Below are 10,143 nucleotides of genomic sequence, written 5' to 3' on the forward strand. Positions count from 1 at the left end.
ATGAAATTTTTTTATATTTTAGTTATTAATATAATATTATTAAGAGGATATTTTGCGGTGATAATTAGTTAGAATATATCTCACATATTTAGGGGGTTGTTAGTATAGATTTGATTAACCGTATATTTTATTTATTTACCAGATTTAGTTAGATATATATTTTTTCTATTTTTAGGTATTAGTTGATAGTTTGTATCCTATTTAAACGTGGTAAACATGAATGAAGATCATACTTTCGATCCCAATTCTATTTCTATTTCTCATTCTTAACATGGTATCAGAGCACCGATCTTGGTGTTCTTAAATATCAAAATTTCCTTTATGGCGGAATCAGCCAAATCCAGCTTCAAAATTTCGGATGTTGATTTAACACATCCGTACTATATTCATCACTCTGATCAGCCAGGATATTCACTTGTTCCAATCAAATTAAATGGAGCAAATTACCAATCCTGGAGTAAATCAGTTATGCATGCTCTTATTGCCAAGAAGAAAATTGGCTTCATTGATGGCACAATTGAGGAACCGTCCCAAGATGCAAATTCAACCGAATTCGAACTCTGGAATCAGTGCAACAGTATGATAATATCTTGGTTAACTCATTCCGTTGAAGCAGATATCGCTAAAGGCATTATTCACGCCAAGACAGCTCATCAAGTGTGGGTTGATCTTCACGATCAATTCTCACAAAAGAATGCTCCAGCAATTTTTCAAATACAAAACTCGATAGCAACGATGTCACAAGGAACCATGGCACTGTCAACATATTTCACCAAGCTCAAAGCACTCTGGGATGAACTGGAAGCGTACCGCACACCATTTACCTGTAATCAACGTCAAATACATATTGATCAACGCGAAGAAGACAAATTGATGCAATTGCTCATGGGGCTTAATCAGTCTTATAAAACGGTGAGATCTAACATATTGATGATGTCTCCATTACCTAATGTGAGGCAAGCCTATTCATTACTTGTACAAGAAGAGATGCAGCGTCAGGTAACTTCCGAACCTACTGAGAAAATCTCGATTGCATCAGCAGTGCAAAAGAAAACAATATATTCAAAATTCGCCAAGGACAAATTGTGTGAACACTGCAATAAAAGTGGTCATACAATCAATGAGTGTCGAATTCTTAAGTTTCACTGTAAGTTTTGTGATAGAAGGGGCCATACAGAAGATCGGTGTCGACAGAAAAATAATTCTGGAAGGACAAGACAAGACAATCAACACAATAACCGTGGATATCGATCATCTGCAAATATGGCCGATGTTTCACAGTTGAATACAGAAGAACAGTCACCTAATTCCATTCCAAATTTTTCTTCTGAGCAATTACGACAGATAGCACAAGCCTTATCTGCAATCAATCATCACCCTTCTGGTAATTCTGACAATCACATCAATGTTGCAGGTTTGTTTCCCATATCTACATTATCTATTAACTCTGCGAGTTCTAATTCATGGATTCTCGATAGTGGAGCTACGGATCATATAGTATCAAAATCTTCTGTTATGACTGAACCAAAGGCTGCCATCATGTCTGCAATAAATTTGCCTAATGGAGAGACAGCACGTGTGTCACATACTGGCAATATTTCTCTTAGCCCTAACCTTCAATTAAACAACGTTTTATGTGTGCCTTCATTCAATTTAAACCTAATGTCGATCAGCAAACTTACCAATAACTTGAAATGTTATGTCACCTTCTATCCTGATTCTTGTGTTATGCAGGACTTGGCTACGGGGAAGATGATTGGCTCGGGTAAACAATTTGGAGGTCTCTATCATATTTCTTCATCTCCAATCAAATCTTCAGCTCATCAAGTATCTCAGTCATCTGATTTGTGGCATTTACGCCTAGGTCATCCTTCCTTTTCTCGTTTTAAATTTCTAGCTGATCAATTGCATCTTAATAATGCGAGTTATTCTCATAATTGTAGTATCTGCCCGTTAGCAAAACAAACTAGGTTGTCTTTCCCAAGAAGTTCAATAACAACCCATTCTGCTTTTGATCTGATACATTGTGATGTTTGGGGACCACATAAAATTCCTACCCATTCTGGTTTGCGTTTTTTTCTCACTATTGTTGATGATTTTACTCGATGTACTTGGGTTTTTTTAATGCAACATAAGTCAGAAGTACATCATTTGTTAATGAACTTTGTTAAATTCGTTCAAACTCAATTTCATACTACTATCAAGATAGTTCGATCAGACAATGGGACTGAGTTCCTATCTTTGCAACCATTCTTTACTTCTTGTGGTATTGAATTTCAGCGCACTTGTGTCTATACTCCACAACAAAATGGAGTCGTAGAACGCAAGCATCGCCATATCCTAAATGTAGCTAGGTCTCTTCTTTTTCAGTCACAGGTTCCACTTAATTTTTGGGGAGAGTGCATTTTAACGGCTGTTTATCTTATAAATAGAACGCCATCACCATTATTATCTAACAAGACACCCTTTGAAGCACTCTACAAACGACCACCTACATTTCATCATCTTAAAGTTTTTGGTTGTAAATGTTATGCAACTATAGTACATCCTAAGCAAAAATTTGAACCTAGGGCAACTCCTTGTGTTTTCGTAGGATATCCTTGTGGTCATAAAGGTTACAAGTTGTATGACATGCAATCTCACAAATTCTTTATCAGCCGTGATGTCAAATTTTGTGAAGATGATTTTCCTTTTTCATCAGCTTCACAAACTTCGACATTAGCTCCTTCGACTCCTGTTGTACCACTTCATGATCCATCCTACTCAAACATCCATCCTCCACCTTCTATTCCTTCACCTCCTACTCCGTCGTCTCCTCCACCTTCTCCAGATTCGCCCACTAATTCCAATCCTATCCCACCTGATACATCAGCTCCACTTCGACGTTCTACTCGTACTAAACAGCCTCCAGCTTGGCATAAGGATTATGAGATGTCTTCTGGAGCCAATCATTTAACCTCTAGCTCAAGTCCCGGCACTGGCACCAGGTATCCCCTTCATCATTACCTTTCATTCTCTCGTTTTTCTCCTACTCAACGTGCTTTTCTAGCTCTTATTACATCCCAGACAGAACCTAAAACCTATGACGAGGCAGTTGGCGACCCGTTATGGCAGCAGGCTATGAATGATGAAATTGCAGCTTTGGAACGTAATCATACATGGTCTCTCGTTCCTCTACCACTTGGTCATAAAGCTATTGGTTGTCGTTGGGTGTACAAAATTAAATACAACTCTGATGGTTCTGTTGAACGTTATAAAGCTCGACTAGTAGCAAAGGGATACACTCAGGTTGAAGGTATTGATTACACAGAAACATTTTCCCCTACAGCGAAACTTACTACACTTCGTTGCTTACTCACTGTTGCTGCTGCTCGAAAATGGTTCACCCATCAGTTGGATGTTCAAAATGCCTTTCTCCATGGTAATCTAGACGAGGAAGTTTATATGTCTTTACCACCAGGTCTTCGCCGACAGGGGGAGAATACAGTATGTCGGCTCCATAAATCTCTTTATGGATTAAAACAGGCTTCTCGCAATTGGTTCTCCATATTTTCTACAACTATACAAAATGCAGGCTACACTCAGTCCAAAGCAGATTACTCTTTGTTTACTAAGAGTAAAGGTACTTCTTTCACTGCAGTTCTAATCTATGTTGATGATATTCTGTTGACAGGCAATGATCTCGAAGAAATTCAATATCTCAAGACTAGTTTACTCCAGAAATTTCTTATCAAAGATTTAGGAAATTTGAAATATTTTCTAGGCATTGAATTTTCTCGATCTAGAAAAGGAATTTTTATGTCTCAAAGGAAGTATGCTCTAGACATCCTTCAAGACACAGGTCTTACAGGAGCACGTCCAGACAAATTTCCTATGGAGCAAAATCTGAAACTTTCTTTAACTGAAGGAGAGAAGTTGAATGATCCAAGTAAATACAGACGGTTGATTGGCAGATTAATATATTTGACCGTCACTAGGCCTGACATAGCTTATTCAGTTCGTATGCTTAGCCAATTTATGCATGAACCAAGAAAACCACATTGGGAGGCAGCTCTTCGAGTTCTGAGGTACATCAAAGGCACTCCTGGTCAAGGACTTCTACTGCCATCTGAAAACAATTTAAGATTACAGGCATATTGCGATTCTGACTGGGGTGGTTGTCGAACTTCCAGACGATCTATTTCTGGGTTCTGCATTTTCCTCGGAAATTCAATTATTTCTTGGAAGTCTAAAAAGCAGACTAATGTGTCCAGATCATCAGCAGAAGCCGAGTATCGAGCTATGGCAAATACTTGTTTAGAGTTAACTTGGTTAAGATACATTCTTCAAGACTTGAATGTTTCACTGTCCGAACCAGCATTATTATATTGTGATAATCAAGCAGCATTACATATAGCAGCCAATCCAGTTTTTCATGAACGTACGAAACACATTGAAATAGATTGTCATATAGTTCGAGAAAAGTTACAAGCTGGAATCATCAAACCGTATTATGTATCGACCAAAATGCAATTGGCAGATGTTTTTACTAAAGCTTTGGGAAGACAACAATTTGACTTTTTGAAGGACAAGTTGGGTGTGATCGACATACACTCTCCAACTTGAGGGGGAGTATTAAGAGGATATTTTGCGGTGATAATTAGTTAGAATATATCTCACATATTTAGGGAGTTGTTAGTATAGATTTGATTAACCGTATATTTTATTTATTTACCAGATTTAGTTAGATATATATTTTTTCTATTTTTAGGTATTAGTTGATAGTTTGTATCCTATTTAAACGTGGTAAACATGAATGAAGATCATACTTTCGATCCCAATTCTATTTCTATTTCTCATTCTTAACAAATATCTATTATGATTTTTTTAAAATATAATTTTTTTTTTCAATCTAACTCGACCCCTCAAAAATGTGTTGAGTTGTGAACTTGAGTTACTTAGATCACCCATCCAAAACTCAACTTAAGTTGTAACGATCCACATCCACCGCTAGCAAATATTGTTCTCTTTGGGCTTTAAAGACGATCACCCATCCAAAACCCAACTCAACTTGTAATGACCCAAATCCACCGCTAGCAGTCTTTGGGCTTTAAAAACGCGTCTGTTAGGGGGAAGGTTTCTACATTTTTATAAATGGTGTTTTGTTCTCCTCCCAAACCCATGTGGGACATCACAATCCACCTCCTTTTGGGGCCTAGTGTCCTCGCTGACACTATTTCCTTCCTCCAATCGATGTGAGACTGCCGTCAAATCCATCCCCCTTCGGGGCCCAGCATTCTTACTGGCACATTGCCTCGTGCTACCCCCCTTCGGAGAACAGCAAGAAAGCTGACACATCGTCCGGTATCTGGCTATGATACCATTTGTAACGACCCAGATCTACCACTAACAGATATTGTCCTCTTTGGGCTTTCCGTTTCAGGCTTCCCCTCAAAGCTTCAAAACGCATATACTAGAGAAAGATTTCCACACCGTTATAAACGGTGTTTTGTTCTCCTCTCCAACCAATATGGGACATCACATAACTCGTGTATATCCTTATTAAAAATATTAAAAAGTATACAACATTTGTAGATTTAAATTAAATTAATATGGCAATTGAAAATAAAGAAAACAATGTTGTGAAAAGTGAGAAGAATCTGATTAAAAATGAAAAGAGGATCTAATTTTATAAGGTAAAGAAGAGGACAAAATGAGTTGGAAATTGCAAATAATTGAAAGCAATGGGAAACAGATAATCCAAAGGGTGGCCCTGTCCGGCCACAGTTACCAGCAACATATAGCGAACATCAACCACTCAGTTTGTTGCCCCAAATAATGACTTGTATGAAGATCAAATTAAATTTCCCTCTTATTTCAAATACAAAAAATTAATAAGGATTGTAGTTTTGTACATGTCCTTTTGAGCAACACACCGCATAAATTAATATGCTCATCTTCCATTCTATCGACCCATTTATCCTTTGTCACGCCCTGTTTTAAGCCTGTCTGCCATTCGCTAAGACTAAAGTGTCAATTCTTTTTAATGCTACAACATTTGTTCATGCACGAATCTTGCTACGGTGGATCGAAACGAGTCGTGGCTACATGTTTAACAAAGAGATAAATACGAGAGTAGTGTCAATCACCCACGATCTGATTCTTGGAAAGCAATTAGGATTTTAAGAAAGTGGGGTTAAGTTGAATTAGGGTCAGTTAGGTGTTTTGTAGTAGAGATGTCAACGAGGTGGGTATGAAAATGAGGAAGTATTTCAATCATCATCTCCGTGAAATTTTCCATTTATTTTTGTGACGATCAAGGAGAGAATTTCCTTTGGGGAGGAATCGAGTTCGTCACGTAGGTTTTCTTTTCCTTCTTTTTATATATTACTCTTTAAAAATATTAATTTTAAAGCAATATAGTTTCTATTAAAATAAAATAAAATAAAATAAAACATCCTAATAAATTTAATAATATTTTATGGATAAGAATAAAATATAAGAAATTTAGTTTTGAGCCTTAGTTTTAACATATATATATATATATATACAAAAATTGAACGAGGTAAGGCGAGATAGAGATTGGACATGGTCGAGAATAGGGAATCTAATCTCGTCCTCGACCCCGTTTAGCTAACAAGGTAAAATCTCTCCCCACTCCCTACCTCATTCTCCATTTAAACGAGGATTCCTCACTCATTAACATGGTCGATTTAGCTAGCTGGGCTCTACGAGTTAAATGAACATCTCTATTATTTAGCTGTCATAGTCGACTTACACCAACAAAAGGTCTAAGTTATTGTCATAAGTCGTATAGGGCGGGTTTCGTGGTCCATATCTTAATTTCACCCATAACAGCATTATGTGCAACACTAGACAAAGACAAGGAGAAAGGCAAAGATTAAAGAAAGTGAATAAAGAAGGGTTGAAAATGGGTGAATGAAGAGAGGATTTATCTTTTGTGTTATGAAGAGTTGCCGTCAGAGAGTAGGAGAGGTCGAAGGGACCTCAAACTCAATGCAGTTGGAAGTTGGCTCGAGCCGCGAATATTATTTCCCCATCACCCCCTTTGCCTATAACACACCCGTGGGGTCATCATGTTTCATAAAGCCCCAACCCTTTGGGTACACCTTACAATACAATCCATACCCTACTTCCCTCTACAACTCTAGCATCCATAGCTTGTTTCCTCTATTAAGACGTTTTCTCCAATGGTTGCTCGTAGGTCAATGAATCATAATTATGGTTGTACTCGGGTTCAGTTTGAGAATCCTTTTTGATGAACCATATGTTAGGTTGGTGACCCGAACAATCCTAATAGTTCACAACCAAATCCTCTTGAATTGAGTTGAGTTTGTTAGACGGGTTTGTTTTGGGCTTCCCCAAAATGCCTCATACCAATTGAGAGAGTATTCTTTGTTTGCCGATGTGGGACTTTCATCATCCAACACTTCCCCTTAATCGAGGCTCGACTCCTTGGGACTTTCATCATCCAACACCTCCCCTTAATCGAGGCTCGACTCCTTAGTCATTTTTTACTGCCTTCGGGGAGGCTTGACTCCTTTTCTTTTGGAGTCCTTTGTTCGATATTTGAGGATTTACCAATCTATTGGCATGACTAAGTTTTAGGGCATGACCCTGATACCATGTTAGACGAACACGACTCTCCACAATTGTATGACATTGTCCACTTTGAGCATAAGCTCTCATGTCTTTGCTTTGGGATTCCCCAAAAGACCTCGTACCAATGGAGAGAGTATTTTTTGTTTATATAAACCCATGATCATTCCCTAAATTAGCCGAGGTGGGACTTTCATCATCCAACAGAGTTATCGGTTTTTTATTACTTAAAAAAATCATACACATAACATTAATAAATAAAATCTTATTAGGGTAGTGTTGTGACTCTATTTTCGAGTTTCTAACCTAAAAAATGCTAAACCCAACCCAAATTGAGAAAAAGTTGGTTGGGTTCTTGGGTGATAAGAACGCTCCTTATCATAACTCATTTATTTCAATATTGTTCAAATTCTATGAAGAAAACATGTTATTAGATCCATTTTTTATTATTTAATTTAGAAAGTTTTAAAGTAAGTCTTGTATGTTTCAAATATATCATATGATTAGAATTAGTATAATGATTGAATTAATCAAATAAATAATAAATGTTATAATTGATTTGAAGGTGATATGAATATCTTTTCCAAGGTGGCATTTTGTCAGCTTTTTTCTTTTATTTCTTTCTTCCTTAATCATAGCACAAAATCATGATAATAATAATAGCAATAATAATAATAATATAAGTATAAAGAAGGGGCATTAAAAAAATGCATATTCCACTTCCACATGGTTGTTTATTAATCACATATTAAATAAAATAATCTTGTTACTGAATATAAAAATTCAAGTAATTATAGCTAAAAATAGTATTGCACCCGCTCAAGTTCACATCCCGCACATATGGCTGACAACATGTACACAGATATTGTTAGCTTCACAGTTTCAAAGACTACTAGAAAGAAGTTTCACACCCTTATAATAAACGTTTTAAAAAGCTACTACGAACAAGTCTTCACACCCTTATAAGAAATGTTTTGTTCATTTTTCCAACCGATGTAAAATCTTACAATCCCCTCTCTTGGGAGCCAAACGTCTCACAATCCACCCCCTTGGGAGCCAGCGTCGTCGTATTCACACCTAATAATTGTTGTGTAATCAACGTTTAATATGGGCAAAATCATGACACATTTTCTTCTGCTAGGGCTATCCCTTTAGAAAATGATATGAATGTCAAAAGGAGTGTGCTTTGAAATGATGATGAGAAGACAAGAAATGGTGGGTGGTTTGGAGAAAGGTTGAAAATGGTAAATTAAATGAAAGGAAGTTTGGGTAAGTAATTAAATTATGAGTAATGAGTGGTGAAAGGGTTTTTCATTATTACGTTTTTTTTTAACGCAAACGTCTTAATTAGGTTCTACACAGCTTTATGATTTATGATTTGAATTGGGTAGTCTAAATTGGTCGGAATTATCGAGGTCTATGAATATCCCTACTAGTAATAACCGTGCCTATAGATAACTATTAAATTTAAAATTTTAATAATTTTAAAGTTCGTAAAATAATAAATTACATTGTAGCGGTCACTTTTAATAATTTTTTTTACCAACCGCCTCTCTTGTTAAGAGTACCTATGTAATGGATGGAGGAGGAAAATGCCGACCCGTTTCACCTTTTACAAGGAAAAGATAAATCTTTTTAACTCAAAGTTTACCCTAGTATATTTGGTAAAAGAAAGAAAATAAAAATTCTTTATTTATTATTATTTTTTTTTAATTTAATCATTAGATTTGATCCAATCATGATAGGCCTAACCTTTTCGTCAAGGTCATTGGATCAAATTATGGCTCGTTTATCAAAGAAATCTTGCTTCCTCCAAGACGATCATATCAATACTACTCGTCTTTCAATCCTATCTTTTTTGGTTGGTTTACTTTTGAAATTTAAGTTGCAAAATTTCAATCATCTTTAAAAATTGTTTAAGTATTAATTCAAATAATAATAAATATAAATTTATCCACAAAAAAGAAAAAATAAAATTATTGTGAATGATGCCTATGATATTAATCTCAAGTATATAATTTAAGAACGTAATAATTGAGTAACAAGTTAGAAAGACTTTGTCGACATGAATGTTGTTGTAATACCAGATTAAATAAGAGTTACATAAATGAATCAATACCATATCTGAATTAGAGAGCAGTTCTAAATATAAGACGACTAAAAATAACTTTAAATACATATACCAATAAAGTGCACTTCTTTGTTAATGACTCTATCATAGAAGTTCTAAAGTTATTATCACCATTGTGGAGAGTCTCGTGTTCATCTAACAGAAACAATACTATGCTTAATTGCTTGAGAATAGTTAGCTCATACAATTATTGGTTTGACTTTATTGGGCTAGAAGTGGATAATATCATACTATTGTGGAGAGTCTCGTGTTCATCTACCAGAAACAACTCTGTGTAGAATAATATGCTTAATTGTTTGGGAAGAGTTAGCTCATACAATTATTGGGTTGATCTTATTGGGCTAGTGATGATATTTTAACAGTGTCGGACTATGAGATGTCTAATCCTAATCTCTAATATGAATTTCGAATGC

This window comes from Cucurbita pepo, chromosome LG01 (genome assembly GCF_002806865.2).
Source record: "Cucurbita pepo subsp. pepo cultivar mu-cu-16 chromosome LG01, ASM280686v2, whole genome shotgun sequence".
In the NCBI taxonomy this organism is placed as follows: Eukaryota; Viridiplantae; Streptophyta; class Magnoliopsida; order Cucurbitales; family Cucurbitaceae; genus Cucurbita; species Cucurbita pepo.